At 41.0% G+C, this 21,992-nt stretch overlaps 1 protein-coding gene across 2 annotated transcripts in view; it reads right to left on the bottom strand.

Moving 5' to 3' along the window:
* zfhx3b (zinc finger homeobox 3b) overlaps positions 1 to 16,062 on the bottom strand; it is a 136,877-nt gene extending 120,815 nt beyond the window's left edge. For both annotated transcript variants that reach the window (XM_032519371.1, XM_032519125.1), the window contains exon 1: positions 15,678 to 16,062. The gene's annotated coding sequence lies outside the window, so the exon portion shown is untranslated. The remainder of the gene's footprint in view (positions 1 to 15,677) is intronic.
* Positions 16,063 to 21,992: the final 5,930 nt, after the last annotated feature.

Raw genomic sequence — 21,992 nt, 5'->3', positions numbered from 1 at the left:
CATGACTGTAAACAAAGGAATGGGGGAGCTGTAATCTGCATTTATTTCAATCAAACATTTATAACTTATATTGGTAAAACACAATGTATCTAGAATGTACAGATTAACAACAATGTCAGAGTGTGTGTACATAACACAGATGATCATTCCAGAACAGTGTGTTGTTGTGGATGTTGTAATGAAGCGTAGGAAGGCCTGTTATGGCATGAAGCTTGATCTTAAAAATGGAGGACATCCTTCCATCCCTGGTTTCAATGAGCCATCATGGGAAAAGGCATGGTAGGCCAGCTTATATTCCCCTGTGGCTCGTCTTCAGTTTAAAACGTTTTTGCAGGAAACAAGCAAAATTGCAGTCACACAGAACAGTGGAAGCATTTAACTAAAATGCATATGGAAAGCAATCTGTAACCTCGGATCTATCATGATAGATCTGATAGTTGAAAGAAACCTAAAAGTATGTAGTTTGACAACTAATTTTTTGTCTGTTAAACTGCAGGTACTAAAAGTTTTTGGGGATTCATAGAGTAGAACTTTGCTTGAATGCTGCTCAAGGACACTTAAAGCGTGGTGTGAGTTTATGCTCATCTTTCCTAACACATTCCACCTCCCTTTAGTAATTGTGGCAGTTTTGTGTGGTGGTGCAAAACTGTAAACAGGTAGCCAGTTCTAACCAGTAGATAATGTCCTCTCTTTATTTTAGGCCTTGCAAAGATAGATGCAATAGTCAGTAAAACTAAAAAAACAAAGCATGATTTTACACAGTTAAGGTTTTAAACTGTCACACTTTCAATTTTATTTTTAATATCCTTTAATACTTCTACAATATAGATTTCAAAATTACTTTCATTTCGATAAAAGAGGAGCCTCAAAAGGGATCCCAAGTCATCACAAGGGAATGCAAAAAAATCATCAAACCTTCATTCACGCTGAATTGCCATATATTTTGTTTCAGCGCGCACAACAAACAGCCTGTTGAGCTGAACAACAGAGGTCAGAGGAAGAGACAGAGGATCCCTAAAGAGTGGACCTCTCTTTAAAGCTACTCGGGCCTGTAGCAGCTCCCACACAGAGAGTTGTACTGCAATTGTAAACTTTTCTGTTGATATGCAAAGCAGCATGGATCATTTTATGTCCCCATGGTAACACTGCCCCTGCTTTGCAAAAACGTAATGATTAATCATGCTTTTGATAACAATGGACAAAATCATTGTTCCAACATTAACGGAATGTGTGGTGTGTGTGTGTGTGTGTGTGTGTGTGTGTGTGTGTGTGTGTGTGTGTGTGGTGTGGGTTGTGTGTGTGGTATTTTCCAGGGCCATTATCACAGACATTGCAGCTAGTTACAAAGCTGACTCTCTCTCCTGTTTGTGTTGCTGTTCATTTCTGCCACACACTGGAAACAGTTTATAGGAACACATCTACCTTTGAGGTAGCAAACAAACTCAATTAGCTGACACTTTGACAATTAGAACCTGTTATTTTGTGTGGGCTAGTGAACACGTTAAAATTAATGTACTACTACTGTGGCTGTGGGCTTATTTTTAGGTAAAATAATTGAAATCCCTTCTATCATGAAAAGTTCAATATGTTCATATTTAGGCTGCCTACTGCTAAAAGTTAGATACTTCTTATATTCCATTTTATTAGCATCAACACAGCAACTGACTACTAAGACACTTTAACAGGGAGACATAACCATCAGTGAATGTGTACAAAAACCGTCAAGTAACAACTTGATGTATTATTCAAATACAAAATATTAGTTCTGGATACATTTCCTTATAATGGCATGAAACTACAGTGTGTGTTGGATGTATACTGTATATACACTTTTGTTTTGGAGTCCAGCAAAAACAGATTACATTGACCGAATTCTGAAAAGGTCTAACAATCCTATAGCTTTAATAGCTTAATGTTAGTATGTAAATGAAAAACACAGAAATCCAATCTGCCCCTTTGCTTGTCTATAGTATGGTGCAGCTTGAATACATATGCAGGAGTACAGCTAGGACTGAGGAGAAAGATAATTCAATCAGCCCTCCTCCAGCCTGACACAGATTCACTTTGACAGTTGTGCTTTACCAGTAATTCATCTTTCTAAAAAAAGACACTATCCCAACAATAATTTCTTTCAACTACAATACCTGGCAAAAGGGGCTGGTGAAAATTTAATTAAAGGTTTTCATTGGTCAACACCACAGTCCCTTCAAATCTCATCCTATCAAGAGTAAGTTTCCTTTTCGTGACGTTCCTGAGTAAGCAAAAGCTACCCATGGAGAAATGTTCAACAGGGAGACACAGATGGTAAGTTCTGCAATTATCCCTTAACTCACAAGTGATCACACTTTCAAACAGACTATATGAACAAACAAATGCACATTGGCTTGTGATGGAATGCAAAAGTAAACAGTGTGAGGGGTAAAGCTGTGTGTTGGGGTCCAGATGGGCAGACAGGGAGGCCTGTCCTGGGAAAGGGCTGTCCCAAACCCATACGCCCCTCCTCAGTACCCCTCTGGCCCTGTGTGCAGGACTGCAGCAAGCCTGGCCTGAGCAGCAGAGGGTTAACTGCACTGCCCAGTCACAGGCGTGAAGTGAAACAATGAAATAATGGCAGCGAGTGAACGCTCAAAGGCAGGGGGCAGGGTGGGTGTGGGAGGGTGGGGGCTTTTGCCATAGGCTCCTGCAGATGTTGCCGGGCTTCGGCGGGTCACACAATCACACGTATTAGCATTCCTGATAGAGGGAGCCAGGATTAGGGAGCTGAATGCCTTTCTCAACTCTGTCAGAGTTTGAACACGCAGGAGAAGCAGAGCAGAGAGAGAGAAATCCCAGACATGTGGGGAGAAAAGGTGGAGACAAGAGTTTAGGAGAAGAAAAGCACCCTCAGTGTTGAGGAAGGCCTTGCTCACAGAAAGAGCAGGCACAATGTTTAGGGAAGTGAGAGAAAGCAAATGCAGAGTAAGATTGACAGACAAATTGCGCCAAATTGACTAAAACAGCTAATGAAAGACTTTAACAAACAGACAATAAAGAGAAATCAAGCATGTGATAATTTAATGGTTTTGTGAAGTTGGCAGAGGGAGTGTGTATGTGAAACGAAGATTTCTATTTGTGGCTGAATGAGTGAATGAGCATAGACAAACGGCTTTCTTTCTTCTTTGTATGTCTGAGCGAGGGAGAGTAAGAGAGCAGAGACAAAGGCTTTTATGAGAGTGTGTGTGCAATCTTGTCCTTTTTCCCAGGACAGAGGTCCGGAGAGGCCTCATATTTCTGTCTGCTGTCAGGCTGGGGTGAGAGGCAGAGACAGCAAGGGGCAGCTGTTTTCTATGAGGTACCCTGGCTCCCTCACACACGGCCTTTAATCCAGCTTAGCTTCCTTGGCCAGACAAGTCTCCCCATGTGTATGTACAGTATGTATGAGTGTGTGTCAGGGTATGTGTATGTCAGAGGGAGAACACATAAATGTGTGGGTGTAATTGGCGTAGGAAGGGGCACAAGTGGTGGCAAACTATGGAACAAATGGTGAAACTTCAGTAATGAAATGAAATAACAGGCAAAACTAAACCAGTGCTTTTGCTCTCTTTGTTTTTGCACAAGACCAATCATTTCACAGGAATGCAGCAGGACCAGTTTGATATGCAGATATTATAGAATATAGAGGGGACAAGTGACTAGTGAGACATGCTAACCAGTGCAAAAGGGGAGAACACAATAACTCGTCTACAAGTGCAGTTTATACTGTATAATAAAGAAGTTAACGTTGCAGGTGATTTTTGATGGACAACAGAATTAGACCAAATGATCTGCAGATGCAAAACACAGAATAGAAACGGCAACTAATCCAGATTTAATTATGACGCACTGTGCACACACCTTCTACCACAATGACTTGGCTGTGGTTTTAACTACTGATAATAACAGTAATTGTTGGCAACACAAGGAAGAGGAAAATAAACTATTCAATTTGTAATTCAAACTCTAGTTCTACTCTATTTTACAATGATAGAAATGGAGATAATTTAGTATGTGGGCTAACAGAAGGCATATTTTTATATAGGTTTATAGTAGGAGCATATGCAGTTGGAACATTTTCATTACATCCTTCTGTCATAGTCCTTGATAGATCCATGATGACCAAGAAAAGAAAAAAAGGCAGCAACACCAAACACACATAAAAAACCTTCACATTTAACAGTTAAGGGAGGTGTACCTTTGTCCCCAGCCAATGACTATCAGTGACTCTACAAGTTAATATTTGCTTCTGCCTGCTCATAAATTTGCATTGCATTATAACCTGACCTAAATGCATTTTTATCACTCAAAGTAATTAGCTGAGTATTAGTTGTAGAAGAGGGAGAGAGAGAGAGAGAGAGAGAGAGAGAGAGAGAGAGAGAGAGAGAGAGAGAGAGAGAGAGAGGAGATAGAAAGAGAGAGAGAGAGAGAGTACTATGAGGCTTAATTCCTGAATGGGTGGCAGCTAGACAAAAGCTACAGGAGGAATGGCTAAGCAGAGCTGGGCCACCAGATGAAAGAGGAAGTAAACAGGGCCAGAGTGCTGCCTCTTTAATCTACTATATTAACTCCAGCACCACAAGGGGAGGAGCCAGCATGCAGGCAAACGGCACAGCCACACAAAAGGGGAGTGTCAATGAGGGGGTAATAAGAAAAGACAATGAGTAAACAAGCAGGGGAAGTCCAGGCCTGGTGTGCTAGTAACTCTCTGCTTCTCACTGCTTGGCACACACAAAGGCCCTGCTGTAATTAGCCACCCCAATAGGTTGTTTAGCATTTGCATATAAATGCCCTCAGAGGCAAACGCTAAACACTCTGACACAAGCCATGCCCAAAACAGACGTTCGCCACACCTCTACCCCTCCAGGAGGTCTCAGGGGTCCACTTATGTTGGGGTACCCCCTCCCTTCGCCTTGTGCTTGTACCCACTACAGGCAAGCTGGCATCCATTACACAAAATGCGGACAGCACACCATAGCACGGGTACTCAGTTCTTGTTTCTAGAGAGATTGTGAAACAGTATGGCGGGTTTCCTGTCGAAGGCCATCTGTCATGTGAAAGTAAATTTTTGCTCTGACCACAGAACAGTGGGTGCAGGTGTCAGTCTGGTGTTTTGTTTTACAGAAATTCTATGTGGAAGACAAGAAAAATGTATCCATGTACAATAACACATCCATGTGCATATGCACATGTTCATAAACACGCACAGAGCTGTCCCAAGGAAGCCACAGGTCTACAGAGTGTGAAAACAAGTGTTCAAACAACAAATGCGGGCTTGTTTAATGTACCCTGTCAGGCAGCAAAAGAGACAAATGTAGTTGTACCAAGGTAGACCAAGCTGGTAGATAAGAGACCGAGGCAGACTACATGTACACATAATTAAACAAACATGCTACCACTTTTATATTTTTATTACAGGTTAGAGTTTTCAGGCACTGTTGATGTTTAAAATGTATGTAATCAGACCTATGCCTCTGTTCTACATTCCCTCTTCCGTCTAGGGTTATTTTGACAATGGCGATTTATGAAGAAAAAAAACTACAAACTATAGCAAGGAAGGAAGTGATGAGACTGTTGTCTGTGCCCTCTTTCCCTCCCCCTACACTGACCACCGCCTCTCTCTTTTCTGTGCTTCCTCCTTCCTCCCATATTCTCTCCAGTGTAAACAAAGGCTGTGTCATCAACACATTTGTCCTGTTCCTGGTGCTGCAAGGGGAGTAAGCGTCCAGAGCTCCTGCACCACACAAGGGCTACTTCCTGTGTTAATCCTCATCCCAGAGTGCAATTTTACTACTACAGTCTACTCTGCTTTCCAGAGTTACCTGAGCTTTGCTTGTGTCACAGGAAGACCACAAAATGAAAAGCTATCCTCTAGCATTAGAAGGCTGGTTCTCACCTGCCATGTGGCCTGTTGCTCCCCATCAGGGCATGACCCAACATGAGGAAACACCTGGCTTCAACAAAAAGCAGGCAATAACAGGAGCCTATTTTATAGCCTCCTCCTCCTCCTCCTGACACATACACACCTTGCCTGAGTTGCTGGTCCAACACTAGTGAGGAGATGCTGCCCAAATTATACCTCATCTTTGAGGCAATTCCTTTTATTTCTATCAAATGTACATGAATCAGAAGGGCTCTGGGGAGAAAGGGCTTAAACAATGCTCTGAGGGAGCATAAAAGAGTAGCAGAAGAGATGGAAATCAGAGGATGACTTGTCAAAGAATTGGCACTTGGCATGTAAGCAGGAGAAAAACTGTTCTAACAGTCAGTATCCGTTTTGAGCCTCGCTCTTACCTCAGGCTGACTTCCTATATGTGGTCAGGGTGTTTTGTTTTACTGCTTCACACAACAATGCTCACTTGCTATGTGTTACCACCTGAATAAAACAGAAAAGTCAAATGTTTTTAGCCAGCTAGAAAAAGAAGAAAATGTCTTTTTATTAAAACCTAAAGTGCAGTATGACGAACTTACAGACATACAGTAGAGGATCAGGTGATAGAAGGAATGTTTTAAACTCAAGCCATCATTATATATAGGCATAATGCTTTCTTCTGTTAGTATTGGGTCTCCAAATCATCACTAATAGCTGTAGCTAAACTAGTCCAGGCCCCTATCTTCATTCATTAAACAGAAGGGGAAATTAATGCCATGTTGACCAGACAAGGCAAATGACGTCACAAAGCCGAGGTCACCAGTCTGTCACGGGCGTCTAGCCCTGTGTCAGCCCCCTGGGACCTGCCCCACCCCTTCCAGCCTAGACCAAATCTCTGCTTTGTGGCACTGAACGTCAGAATAAAAAAACAAACAGTCGCAGAGGGCTCCGTGTTGAATATGTAAACGCCACAACACTGTCGCTGTAATCCGCCACTGGGCGCAACAGCAGTTAGAGCATAGCCTGCCACATTGGTAGGCACATCAGGACCAGCAGACAAGAACTGGCATTAAACTGGACAAATATACATTTTTAGTTGCTATGTGTGCGTGTGAGGGAGAAGAAGAGAGTTTTTGTCCTCCTCAGGCTAAACACACACACACACACACACACACACCACACACACACACTATCTCTAGTTTTCGGTGTTGCTGTGTGGGAGTCTGCTTCTCTCTAATCAATTTATTATGAGGCACCGGGGTCCTTATGTTTGTTCATTTAACACAGGGAAAATGAAAAAGAGCATTTGTTTTAGGTACAGTGAGACCCGGAGAGGAAACCACATGTGTTTCGTGAGGAAGAGAAGAGAGGGGTGAAGCAAAGACACACAAGACAGAGACACCCTGCAGAATAATGTAGAAGTGAAATATTGTGGCTTTGAGGAAATGCTTGTTTAATTGCAGTTTGGTGCAACATTTAATGCGGTCTGTGTGACACCTGACATAAATGGTTTAAACCTGGGACAGTGCCAATTATAATTCAGCCAATCAGAAATCTTTTATAAATCTTTTGTCATGCCCACTGCAGCAGCTAGATGCTTATTTGACGAGATAAGATGGGACGGCGACAGACGCACATGCAGTATATCTTTATTTTTTTTAATTATAACGTCTGCAAAGGTGGGACTTTGCTATAAACAATCATCTGTGCAATCAAACACAATAACACCAACACTATGCATTATAATAATTATAACATTGTCAAACTGAAGAAAGAAAAAAACCTCATGTACAGTATCTGTATCATTATTGTTAGTAAAACAACGGAAAGACAACGTAAAATAACAGGGTTGTGCAAAGTCAAATAACTCCTATTACAACAGTGGCAGTGGTCAGATCGGCCAGATATACAAAATATAAAATGTGAAAAAAGTGAACACTTTTGAATGTGTCCAATCTTTGAATGTGCTTTTTGAGAACAGTTAGCACTTTATCTCTACTAATAACACTGCAGGTGCTAATAGGTCCTTCACAATCTATATTGAAATTTTATATATTCTGATCATATGTGTTTTGTGTTTGCATGAAAAGCACCAACACAGGTCAAAATAATAAAATAAAATGTACATGCACTTTCCAATAAAGGAAAAAAAAGGAAGATGTGAGCATAATCTCAACATAAATAAATAATGAAAAGGCTAGCTAGCATGAGTAATGACCACTGAAAGAAAATAACAATGTACAGTACACTGTATGTATGCACAAACTGTACACTGCTTTGTAGAAAAAAAGGAAAAATTTGCGGCAGAAGCTGGAAGAGAGCTGACATCAGAGGACTACGGAGGCTACAGCACTTAGAGGCCATTTTATTGCTTTGCTGTGGTCAAGTGAGGTGCACCGAGCTCAATTCCACCGCAACAATGGCAAAGAGGGCCGCAGAGACAAAAGAGGGCTATCCCTGCTTCTTAACCCCTTCACTACTGGCAAATCAGTCGCTTGGGGTAGTGAGCGAGCAACACTAGGCAACCTCAGGAGAATGACAAATAGCATGTCGCAACTTATATACATAGTGTATGACAGACACACACACACACACACACACACACACACACACACACACACACACACACATTTAGTTACACAGTAAAAACGATACATGCACACAAACCACATAAAAATCTATCAATGGGCAGATGGAGTCAGCTGCTTTTCCTGACCAGGAAGAAGCAGTCGGTAGCTTCACCTTGGCCCTCTCTCACACTGAAATGCACTGCAGCGTGTCTTTCCATCTCTGCCCCTCCCTCTCTTCTCTCTCCCTCTCCTCCACTGGGAACACGGACAGGCTACTACACATTTGCAAGTGAATTACACTTTTTGTTGAGTTTTTTTTTTTTTTTTCGTGTGTGAATTGTAGAAATGGGGAAAGAGGGTGCGAGAGGGAAAGGGTGCTCCTGCCATCGCTCTTTTCCTTTCTTCTCTCTATAATCCTGAGGAGGATAAGCTGTGAGGTACACAGAGAGGAAGTGCCATAGACCTGGGGTCCAGCAGATCCTGGCAGTGCATTCCTACAGCCCAGCTATCAGACACACTTATAGACAGATATAGACTAAAACCATCTCAGCCGCACATTACTACTGTTTGTCAGAGTGGGGGGGCGGGGCGCAGTGCACACACAGAAAGAAACTAAATCAAAAAGACTTTAATCTAAAACCAAAACTGGGCTTTAACCTTGATCTGTAAACAGAAGTAAAATTGCATCATACTTGGAAAACAAAACTGAGTAATATTGCACACATGTAATTGTATAAATCAGAAAATATTGTCAAACGAAATCAATCTGTCTGTCTTTCTCTCAATTGTTAATACTAAGCATGTCTTGGGAGTAGCAGTGGAGAATAAGTAGCATGGAGAAAAGGAGTTCTAGATTCTGGAGCAGTATAATGTTCATATCACTTTCACATAGCTCTTTATCTGGCCCTTAAAATGAGCCCCAGCCTGAAAAGCAGAGAAGCTGATAGCTTGATTACACAAACACACACACTGTATTTGGTACTAATACAAGCTGTGATGTTGCATCATTGTGTGACCTGGCTGAAAATTTGTGACAAGGAAAAATGACACCAGCCTGACTACATTTAAACATGTCTTCTTTTATACTAAATGTAGTTTCTTCCTATGAATAGGCCTACAATTATTTCAATTGTTCACATTTAACCTGTGTCAATTGGTGAGTAGTTACATGGTGTTTTTTGGGGAATTTGAATTATATTATATTTTTTGTTAAATATGTAATACAGTAAATAATATAGAACTTAAGGCAGAAGCTATGCAACTGATGCACTTGTCAATTTACCACACACACAACATCCACACACACACACACACACACACAACACACACACACAACCACACACCACACCACACACACCCACACGCACATTTCAGTCACAATGCAGATTTCACAGACACAGATAAACAATGCGAGGGCAGTTATCACTCCACGGAGCACAGTAACATAGAGGAAGAGGAAGAGGATGACAAAGAAATAGGGGAGGATAAAAAGACGGCGTGTGTGTCGTCAGAGTCACAGGCCAGAGGGGCCCATGTATTGTTCCAGGGCTCAGTGTGGGGAGAGAAAGGCGACCTGGGCCGCCTCTGTCAAAGCGTCCTCCATGTTTTATGCATTCTGTCCTTTGTGATGATAAGCGCCAGTGCGGAGGGTGGAATGCTGGCCTCCAGGGTCCAAGGGAAGGGTGGGCTTATGGGGGGCTGGGGTGCAGCTCAGTTCAATTTTGCAGCACTTGGAGTGGTCCCTGTCATCCCTGCCTCACCCGCGTGTAGGCATATGTAGCCTATACAGACACGAAATCGTTGTTCCTCCCATCCCTGAACACTAGAGCTAGCTGCTGCCGCCCCAGATAGGATACATACACAGTCATTCGTAGTCAGTATGCCACACACACACACACTTTTTACAATACTGCCAGCCCTTGACAGGCATGCATCACACCACACAGGTTCTCTGCTAACAGTCGATATAGCTACCCAAATATACAGCAGTCTATGTCACCGGTACAACACAGCTATCCAACAAACTGCCTTGTTTGCTACAAAACTGATATTGTACATTTATTAAAGAAGCAATATTGAGATTCTAGTCAAGGACGCAGATCTCACACAAACAACCCCCCCCCCCCCCCCCCCCCACACCCACACACACACACACACACCCTTTTATTTCCTTCAGTGAAGGAGAGAAAGTCCAAATAGAAACCATACTTTGCTTTAAACATATTATTAAAAGGAAACAGATTTGTATTTTCTTTTTCCCATATCTCTATCCCCTTTATGAGTGCCAGATAATCAGCCCAATGTTGCCTTACCAGAACATACGTCTGCTGTGATTTGCTTGAATTTGAACACGGATTAGATTTTTGGGAAACAGTTTAAAATTAATGAAAATGAATAACCATAAAAACAAAAGTGTTACAAGGCCTTGACGTGGCACATTCAAAGTAAATAAAAAATTTTTTTAATGCCAGCATACACACAAATCAGAATGCAGCTGTCTACACAAACATGCAAAGACACAAGCGCATCTTCTCAGTCATAAATCTAGTCTACCACAATGATTTAACCAAACTAGTTAACATGATAACATATCGTGAAAGAGCAAACCACAAAATAAATCTTGTCAACTTCACTTCTAAAAGATACAATGATGACTGAAAAGCTCTAAAGAAGGGAATTTTAGAGAAAAGGGGTGCTTTCTGTGGATGAAGAGGAGCCCTTTGGAAACTGAAAGCTTCTGGTATATCACACACACACACACACAACACACACACACACACACACACACACACACCACACACACCACAACAACACACACACACACACACACACCACACACACACACACCACACACACGCGACAGTGATGTCTTCCACTCTTTCCTTTCCACTGTCTCGCTCACTCCCGTGCTAAGCCGAGAACCTGCCCCCCCTTGCCTGTTTTTTTTTCTGCCTTTATAACAGCATGACATGTACACTGGCCTCGGCTGCAGGACAACTGAACGAATTGGTCCTCGCTGCACGACCTTGCATATTCAAAACCACACATTTTGATTTCAAGCTATCATTTGTGTTGACTGCCCTCATCTACATATGTCCATACAGCTAATGGCTGACACTTTACATTCTTCACTGATTTCAGTGAAGACACAAGGTACCTTTGTATTTGTAATTCTCTGCCTCTCAAAAGGAATTAATTAAGAATACCTGACTTATTAAAATGCACAATAAATAATAATAATAATAACATAATAATAATTATAATAATAAAACATTATTTTAACAACAACATAATTCAACAACACCAACACATTCTATTTTACTCAATAGGGCATAATTAGGTGGATTTTTGTATTCTGTGTGCATAGACTACCTCTCGCAAACAAACCTAAACTGTGCTGAATCTCCCATGTAAGGCCTTAGCCTACTAGTGACCCAAAGAGGGCTCTCTCCTGCCGATAACATGGCAGCGTGCTCCCCACGTAGCCCATGCCCAAGCACGGAATGGTGGGAGTTAAGGAGTAAGATATGCAGAGCCACATTAAGAAGGAGAAGGAGAGAGAGAGAGAGGCACAGTGAGAGGAGGAGAAGGGGTTATGACAGCCAGAGGCACTATCTCCTCTTTCTCTGGGTTACCCCCATACCACGAAACAAGCCAATCCATGACAACTGCTGCTCCCTGTAATTCCTGATCATACATTCAATTGACATTTGAATAGTCTGAATATTCGTTCATGTCATCGAATATGGTAATATAACCAAGTTCAAACAGACAGCCGTATGTTACTGTACAGGATAAGTGGCAATTATACTATAAACTGTGATCACAGCACAGCATTACAACACCAAATATTTTCTCCATGATAGGAATAACAAACACAACAACACACAGATGGCAATTATACCACATGCACTTACATGGTTAATTGTATAACTAAAAACATGTTCAATCACTAAATGCACCACTGTCACAAATAAACAAAATTGCACTTTTGAATTATTGTGATCTTAACAGACAAAGGATTTTGATATATGTCTAACAGAGTCAAATAACAGGTTAACAATTTTGTATTGTTATAGCCATGGTTTAAAACAGTTGCCTGACGTGACAAAGATATGCTTTAAAAAGCAATTCAGAATAAAAAAAGAAAATGTAATGATATTAACTAGAACAATCAGAATGGTGAAATATTTGCATTGGAGTATTTGTATTTATTTATTTTGAACAAAGTAATATAGTTTTCTAATTTTTCTTTAGCTATGGTAAATAACCTAACTGCACCAAAAATGTGTTTATTCAAATTGGCTTAATATTTAAAGGTTTTTGGGAAAAAAATATTTCAAAATTCAGTCTTGAGAAAAGATATAAGAAGGAAATATCTCTGACCACAAGTCAAGTAAAATGAAAATGGCCCATTTTCAACTATTTTTCAAAAATGTTATGTCTATGGTACAACCATCACTCTGACGGCACTTACAGTTCTCATGAAGGCAATATTTCAAATGTTACAGCGAAGGATGAGCATGAGATAATATAGTTAGCTACACCGAACACACATCTGGTAAACACTTAATACAGCCAACGGCATTCCTATACCTTTGCCAGGAACTGTTATAATTAAACATAAATATGACGAGGAAGCAAGACAGAAACAATGAGACAGGTGAAATGACAGTAAACATTTCTGCTGTCTTTGTTTTGTAACAGAAGACGGAGAGAGAGGGAGGAGGAGGAAGAGCAGAGGAGTGTTACTGTTAGACAGGGGAGGAAGGGAGATCACTCGAGTTTTGGCACAGCAGCCTACCTGACTACACATTACGACACCTTTGGGTTTCTGATCACCAGAATCGAAACATACACAATTTAGTGTTGCGGACACACATTGAAAAACACCGGGGGAAAGAACTACATAACAATACAAAAAGAGCTAGATATGAATAGTATCAATTTTACATTAATCAACCAGTTTCCCCTCTTTCTACCTAATCTCTTTCCGTCTGTTCCTCCCCAGTCTGAAAGGAAGGAATCTGTTTATCTGACCTCTTCTCCTGATTCCTCCTCTATGGCCTATGGCTATTTGACCCCTCTACCCAACCCCCTTCAACACTCCTACCCCAAGTCCCCCCCTCCCCCCTGCCTTTCTCTTACTCCATGACAGCCTTAACGTTTTATTTTATAAAACCTGTTATAGTCTATTTTGTTTCTCCCATCCTAAACTAAAGCCAAAGTCTTAATCCGACAGATGCTGACAAACCAAAGTGCTTTGTGGGGCTTCCAAAACATGCCAACAACTACCATCACCCCTTTCTCCCAGCAAGACCCACTCTCTCTCCATCATCCCTGGCTGTTTGTGCGGGGGTTTCCTCTCTTTCCTTTTTATCTCTGCACTCACTCCATGACCCCTGTTCCCCCTGTTTCTTGCTGTCTGACACACACACACACACACACGCGCGCGCGCGCGCGCGCACATAAACACAGCTTCTCGCCCCCCTTTCTGTTTCCCCCAATGGTACAAACATCCCCTCTTCTATCTTTGCCTCAGCTCGCTCGCAAAACCCTTTTCCCTCTTTCTTTTCCCGTCTCTCAGTCGCGAAAATTATCCGAGTCTGACTAATTCTCGCAGCCTTTTTTGACTGCATAGCTCCATCCGAAAAGCAGACACAATTTTTGATCATATTTATGGAGATTTTCGGCATGCAATTAGCCTACACCTAAACGTCAATGTAACAGTTGCCTTTCCGTTTTCACTATTTTCCGTTACATCCATATTTCGGCGAGGTTGGTAACAATGTAGCCTAGTCATAAACTATTTTTGTTGTTGTTGTTGAAAAGGCCCATTTAGCAGATAGACTCTCTTTACAAGCCTCGTTGTGTTCTCCTCCGAGAAAGCAGCTTATTCTATTTTAGGTAGGCTGTGTGGACGTTTCTGTAGTTCAACTTTAAAAAAAGATAAATCCTACAAATGTTAACTGGCTAAGCGGCTACTAAATGCATGCAGTGACCTATAGGTGTAGCCTGGACCATACTATAGGTTTCCGGCAGGAACTTTGGGATGATTATGCCTGCTTAAGGTCAGACTAATATGGCAATGTTTTGTTTTCATTCCGGCTCAGCATTTCTCGGGGAAAAAATGTTCTCCTGAAAGTCTGACACGGTAGCCAAGTAGTTGGAGGCAGCAGATCCAGCCTGTCTGTGTCTTTCCTCAACCACATGTCTGTTCTCCAAAACGCAGCTCAGACTCTCAGGCTGTCCGTGTATAAGGTCCTGCTGATCCGCTCTTGTCATGAAGGAGACCCGGGGCTTCGTTTATCTCAACACACCACATTCACATAACACACACACACACGCAAACACGAACCCCTTCGCGCACGCACGCACACATGTACACACATGTCGATCGATTTGCATGTGACTTCGTCTGGGAATGAGCGAGAATCGACTTAAAAACAACGCTTCAAAAGAGGCAAACAGCGATGAAAAATAAAAAAAGACAAGATGGACAAAGTGGGGTAAAGGGGAAAAGTGTAGCTAGAAGAACTGAGACAGGGCGGAGGGATTGCACATTTCTGAGAGAGACGTGTCGGAGAAGGACAAAAAAATGTGTTTATCAAGAAGAGGATTTTATAAGCACGGCGCTGAAACAACATGGATGTGCAAATTGTCAAATCTGTCAAAATTAGAAAGCGAGAGACGTTTCCATTCGCCGGACGCACACGGACCCACAGGCTGGACTTGGAGCTCCTTTTCTGGGCTGCGCTCATGTGGAGCTGCCGCTGCCCTTCGTCCGCTCAACACAGCCCTATTTCTTATCGCATCTGTGCCTTAAAACACGTTTCTTGACACCCATAAGCCCTCTATACCTTTTCCCGATCCCACCGAAATGCACATAGCCTATTTGTTTTAAAACCGTGTTTTTCTACGCGGTCAACTGCTTGGAGAGGATCGCTGTCTTGCCCATTTCTTATCTTCCATTCATGAGGAGGAGAGGACGAACGCTGATGTAAACACAGGTAACGATACGAATAAAATCAAGAATAAACCAAACTACTTGCATGAAATGAACTTGTGGTCGCCAGTCATTTCTCACAATGTGAGAATAGCCAGCTCCGCTACACGTAAACTACGAACAGATAGGAAAAGAGATTCAGATAAGTCCACAGCGACAAGAATAGGATCGTGGAAACAGAGAGAGGAAAAGAGACAAACGCAAAGTTGAAACTTACAATTTCTCGCTGCCGCTTTGTGATCCTCGCTTTTTAATCCAGTATTGAGATGATTTAGCTAAAGATCCCATCAAGGCAGTCCCCTTTTGGTCAGTTTGCGCTTAGGGTGGCAAAAGAAAGATCATTGTTGTTGCGGAGTGTAAAAAACCGAAGTAGCCTTATTAGTTGTTAAAGGCAATATAAAAATAATTTGGATGCAAAGCAGGCGATGAGTCTTGTGTTAGAGGGAGCGAGGAAGAGGTGAAAGTGAGATCTGATGATTGAAAAGAAAAAACTCTTTGGATCTTTATTCCTGCTAATTAGTTTCCTGCAAAAAATGGCTGTGATTAATTCAGTGCGCATGTGCTTCATTACACAGGCACGAAGGGAAGGGCTAATTAGCCGCCTTCTGGATCAATAAGATTCAGCAAAGGAGAGAGAGAGAGAGGGAGGGAGGGAGGGAAGGAGAAAGAGGAGGGAGGGAGGGATAGATGGATATACACAAGTAGAAAAAAGAGGAAAGTAATGATCAGGAATTGAAAATATGGAATTAAGAACAGCGGAAAGTAAGAGTTTGATTAGACGGAAGACAGTGAAAGTTAATACTGGAGCAGGCAGCAGCAGCAGGCAAAGCCCGACGCTACAGGCTCAGCTTTTCCTCCGCTCTTTTTCCACTTTTACAAATGTTGTCCCGGTTTTTGCTTCTTTCTTTTTTTAATTGAAAGACATGCATATAGGCCTACTATTGAACTAAAAGAAGCCTACATAAACAATCATGCTTTATTTGATTATGTCTCTTTCAACCTAAGACTATTCGTGTCAAAGCTGCACGCGGGGCTGTTTCAGTTGTCTACGTTTGAACAACTTATTAAAATACATAACTGAGTTACGGCGGTTGCAGTGACTAAACTGGACGAATGCTATTCTTCAGTATATACTTGTAAATATGTAAACAATTATCGGGTTTGTAGACAACAGAAACAAAGGCTTGCCAAACCAATTGAAGCACGTTTAAAGCGATTTCTACATGCAAAAGTGTAGTCTACAGCCTACTGTAACAGCAACATGCAGGCTGCCTCGCTCGGTGTATACCATTGTAATCTGCAATGAACAGAGCTTATCCTAAGTACGTGTCACCTGGATATTACCAGAGCTAACGCTGTATTTGTATTGTTAAATATATATATTTAAGCATTACGAGAAACACCACTTGCTCAGAGACAGTAGCTGACAATAAAAAAAATTCAAATGTTTAAACTTGACGTGACCGTAACCCCAGTAGCATATGTATATGTTTATGTTTAGATGGCATACAAAAATATTAATTTTTACAATGATAGACTTATTGATAAGACTAAAGACTACTTTAATACAACTTAGAGCGGTGTTCAGCAACTCAGAATTAGTATGTATGCGTGGAATAATTTGAACATAATTAAGAATCATAACTACATTTAAAAAAAAATGAAATTCAGATTAATAAAATGTGCCATAGATGAAAGTATAACAGAGATGACGTGTCGGTTTTACAGTTACTGGGAGCTCAAAATATCAGTCCAAGTTCAAATTCAGGTTACTACTTTATAACATCATTGTAATATAAAATAAATTGTTCCAATGATGTGAGGGAATTCACAGCACACATTTTTTAATGTGTTTCCAGTTAAATTGGGAAACTCTTGAGAGCTGCGTTGTAGTTAGTAGCCTATGCAAAAGCAAGTCCAGCTCGTTTTTAGAAAAGCTTGTTGAAGCCCTGTTGTAGCCAATATGGGGCGTGACACATATGACACATATGGAAATTGTACTATATGTGTCGCAAGTGTTTAGAACATATAAGCAGGTGTATAGTTCTTACCCACCACACCAGTGAAAAGCTCAGGTGCAAAACAGAGGAATGCTGGGAAACAGGTTATCGTTTCATGACATTGATTACAAAATAGCTGGGAAAACGTTGTCAATACATGCAGGCTCTTTTAAATAATATAATAATAATAATTACAATAATAATAATAATTACAATAATAAGACTTTAAATTTGTGACAAAGTTGCATCAAGGCGTTTGGTCAGCTCCGGCCTGTCTGCACTATATTATTGTAGTATGATAGTTATTCTGATACAAGGACAAGGAGTCCAGATGGTCAGTGTCTCATCTCATTTTGATGTTTAGTGATTAGGAATTTCTGAACGCCTTTATGATCAATACCAACATACAAGGTGTGGAGGGTCTCTCGTTTGTTTTTCTTAATAGTCTTTCCGTAAAGCACCTTCGCCTCTGTAACTGATGTCCTCTCGTTTTCTCCCGATGAAAAGACTGTATTGCAAAAATCTACCTTTGAGTCTCTCGGTGCTCTTTGTTATGATAATTTTATTGTTGATTCTGTGAGGAAATGGACAATCCCTCACTCTCAGTAGGCACCCTTTCTGTGCAAACAGCTCCATATTGAGTCCTGGTCCACTTGAATGCAAGTTGCAGTTTTCACAGATCACATAACCTGACGTGCTATGCTTATTGAAACAATACGGATTTGATAGTCTGCGCCAATAGGACTGAATTCCGATACAGAGTTGATAGTTAAATGGCACATATACTCGAATCCAAACATTGTCCAAACCTGCTAGATCTTAAAGTGACCATAATACAACAAGATGTAAGCCATACCTAGGTTATTAAAACGGCCTGGAATATTTTTTCCAGACGTGTGTTGGATAGACATGCATGGCATAAGTAAATCTAATTCCGGTTTTTATTTTCAAAGACAACACACAACTGATATGTTTAAGCAGTCCGTGATGTATAGTGGTGAAGATGGCTGTTTAAATATAAAGGCTATATTTTATATTTTCTAAAGGCCGTCGACTTTAAGGTTAGAAAGGTTATGAAACCCCCATGGGACGTGGCGTGTCCACAGATCCAATAGCATATATCCCTTAGAAGAGCCTATGAAAATCAAACTTCTTATATGACCAAGACCCAACTCCCCCTTTCATACCCCCCCTACCTTCCACCTCCACCCCCTCTCACTGCTGCTAGAATATATGGTGTGCTGTAACACTGTAACGCAGCATTTCCTCAGCACTTGCCATCCATAAGCCGAGACAGGCACTGGTTTTAAGCAATGTAGCATCTGCTGTGTGGCATGTCTTTTTTAGAAAAACAAGAAAACTGCATCGCCCCGTCGAACAGCTCACATGTTTGCAGTGTGAAAAGCAGACTGCAGGAATCTCGAGGATGTGTGCGTGTCTGCTCTCTCGGGAAGGAGAGATTGTAAAAATGAATAGGTTGAAAATAGCGTGCGAGAGGAGTTAAAGGTGCTACGAGATAATAAAAAAGTCCGGTGTACTCTGAGGCTTGCAGGAGGCAGTTTTGAGCCATTCAGTCGCCTAAGGCCTGACAATGCAAACTTTAGTTTACAAATGTATGCAAAGGCCTATTTGACATTACTCCGTCAGCGACCATGTTGGGTATGGTGTAGACTAAATCAAAAGAAGACCAGCCAGGCGGAGGCCTTGATGCTCTTAGGGCCTATGCATCACTGAAAAGGAAAAAAAAGGGGGGAACTGTCAGGGTCTGAAGCTTTTGTGTTACCAGCGTTCAATTGCGCCTCTCTGTGGGAAGGAGAACTGTCCACGTGCCAGCCTGAATAGGCATACATCGATGAGTGGCATTGCAAATTCAACACAACCTGTGGCTATGACAGCCCGTGGACATGACAAAGAAAGGCAGAGTAGCTTAAAAAGCAAAATGCTGCGTAGATGTGGGGCACATGGAAGGCTTGACCATCAGAACTGCAAGGAACAACACAGAGTGTATTCAGACAGAGGGCAAAGTCCCATAATCCTTTCTACCGTTGTTGTGACGGTTTATTTCGCAAATCCATGTGCACTTTTGTCAACTTTGAAAAAAATATTTATTTGAATATCTTCAAATTAAATTAAATTTCACTTAATGTTATTTTACATATGTATTAGCTACTCTGTGTGTGTGTGTGTGTGTGTGTGTGTGTGTGTGTGTGTGTTGTGTGTGTGCGTGCGTAAACGCATGCATGCGCAATTCCAGACAAAGCACAAAGGAAAACAGAGGAAATGAGCAGGGGGGGAAAGCATTTAGAGATAAAAGCTGCAATCGAGAAAAGTCGTATAACTTTATAAAGAGATAACGACCATTATATTCCGAAGGATTTGGGGATTTAAGATGCTTATAGGCTGCAATATTAACAAGGAGGGTGTCAGTCATATGTCCAGGCTATGGTAAACAGAGATGAAAAGGGCATCCGACATTCTTTAGGAACCAATCTGGGTGAGATTATGCTATAAAAATATGTCTAAATAAAAACATAGTGTAGGTGGACTGGAAGCTCAAAGCGGGACACAAAACAATAAAAACACTGGACTTATTTTTAAAACGAAAAATAAATTGGTATTTTACTTTAGAGATGAGGTTAACGAAAAGACACCTTGTTTGTAGCCGTCTGTAGGTTGGATTCTTATTTGGGCTGATAACAATTTTAGGAGGGTCGTTTGTTTCCTCTGGAGGACAAACCCCTTCTCACTTCAGCTTATTTTGTTTTCTTTGTTAAATAATGATAATCCACATTTAATTACTTAAATGAATAGCATATCAGGATCAAAGTATATTTTTTTTTACAAAAGGTACAACTTGTTATGGGGGGGCGCCTAATTTGAATTTTAGGAAAATATATACATATTTCCATATCAGTCGTTCTTTGTTTTTTCATGATCATCGACTGGATGAGACAGTTGAGGCTGCGCTGTTTCCCGCTACATCACTGCGCACATGAGAGGCTGGTGTCCGGCTCTGCATGTGTCTGGGTGGACTGGGCAGCGGAGCCAGGTGCAATGGGAGCGCCCTCTTATGTTCAGCCGGACCACTGGGATCAAGCAGCGCATCAACTCCTTAACAGGAGCCAGGCGCCTGCGGACCAGCTGGTCTTTGCAAAAGCGCACCTTTGCCTTTCAGTATAACATCATATATTGAACTGCCTCGCGTGTGAATGATGTAAAGCAACATGGTCGGGTTATTGCGGGTTCAAAAAGACATGCACACTACCCAGGGCGGAAAGGTAAAACATTTCAGATAAACATATCGCCAAAATATAGTTGAACTATACTAATGGCAGTGCATGCACTGTCCGAAACTGCCATCGTTTTTAAATAGCCACTTGACGTTTTGGTTTTGTTTTGGGAGTGACAAGGAGCAGAAGCCCAACACAGATCAAACTTGAACTTGGCCTAATTAGCGGAGCATCCTTCAAAAATCAGCTCAGTTGATAGACACATCCATACTCAGAAAAATCGTATTGCAATAAAAAAATGTGTATATTTAATTACAAAGTAACTTTTTTTGATTGGTAAAATTTGTATGGCGGTAGGTGGACAATGTTTTAAACATGGTCTTCCACCATCATGCTTAAAGCATATGTCCCTGGTGGACAGGAAACTCCTATTTATGTGCATTTTTATCTCTTCGACTTTATTTTCTAAATCAGTATTTGCAAATATTCCAATCCGTCTGTGGACTCGTAGTTCCCATTTTTTAATCTTTGTGTCATGTTTGGCACACGGGGAATGTTCTTGAGGTAGATAGCCAACAACCGAGTGTGGTGTCATATTTTGTGTAGCTTTCTGTATCAAACTGAAATGCAACGTGTGTAATTGCTGCTGTTTGGTCTTCCCTGTATTATTATAGAATGTTATGTCAAATCATGTATTCGTCATTCAACTGGTTTTTACTTTTTTTTTTTTGTTGTTTTAGAAGTGCAGAAATGTGTCCCCAGGAATCTGCCCTCAATGTTTTACATGACTAAAAATTGTACTGTTCATATTGGTGGATATTTTGTTAAACGTTTTTCAAATGCTGTTATGTTGAACGCATGTCTGTTAATGGAGTTTTTTTGTTGGCTGTTTTTTTTTTTTTTTTTTGTTCCAGATGTTCTGTATGTCTTTTTATGGGAACGTTTTGGCTACTGTTTTTCTATTTCTTGACTCAATGGCTGCATGCAATTCATTTTTAATTTATTCGTGGTTTATGTTGTATTCTAAGTAAATACAATATTAATATTAAACTGCTCCTGGACAAAATTCGATGTATCATCTCCCTGTTTGTTTGTTTTTACACATTTTAACATTGCATCCTGAGATTCAAATATTTCTAACGAAAATGGGAAATTGTTTTGAAGCCTGCATGTTAATATCGTATGTAAACCAGCAACACTGGAGCTAACCTGACATATTTCTGAAAGCAGTTTGAAGTGAAAAACAGGACCCGTTTTCTGCTGCTGCTTTTGTGATTTTAGAGTAAAAAAATAAAAAAAATG

This window comes from Etheostoma spectabile, chromosome 1 (assembly GCF_008692095.1).
Source record: "Etheostoma spectabile isolate EspeVRDwgs_2016 chromosome 1, UIUC_Espe_1.0, whole genome shotgun sequence".
In the NCBI taxonomy this organism is placed as follows: Eukaryota; Metazoa; Chordata; class Actinopteri; order Perciformes; family Percidae; genus Etheostoma; species Etheostoma spectabile.
This window is presented reverse-complemented; position numbering and strand designations above follow the sequence as displayed.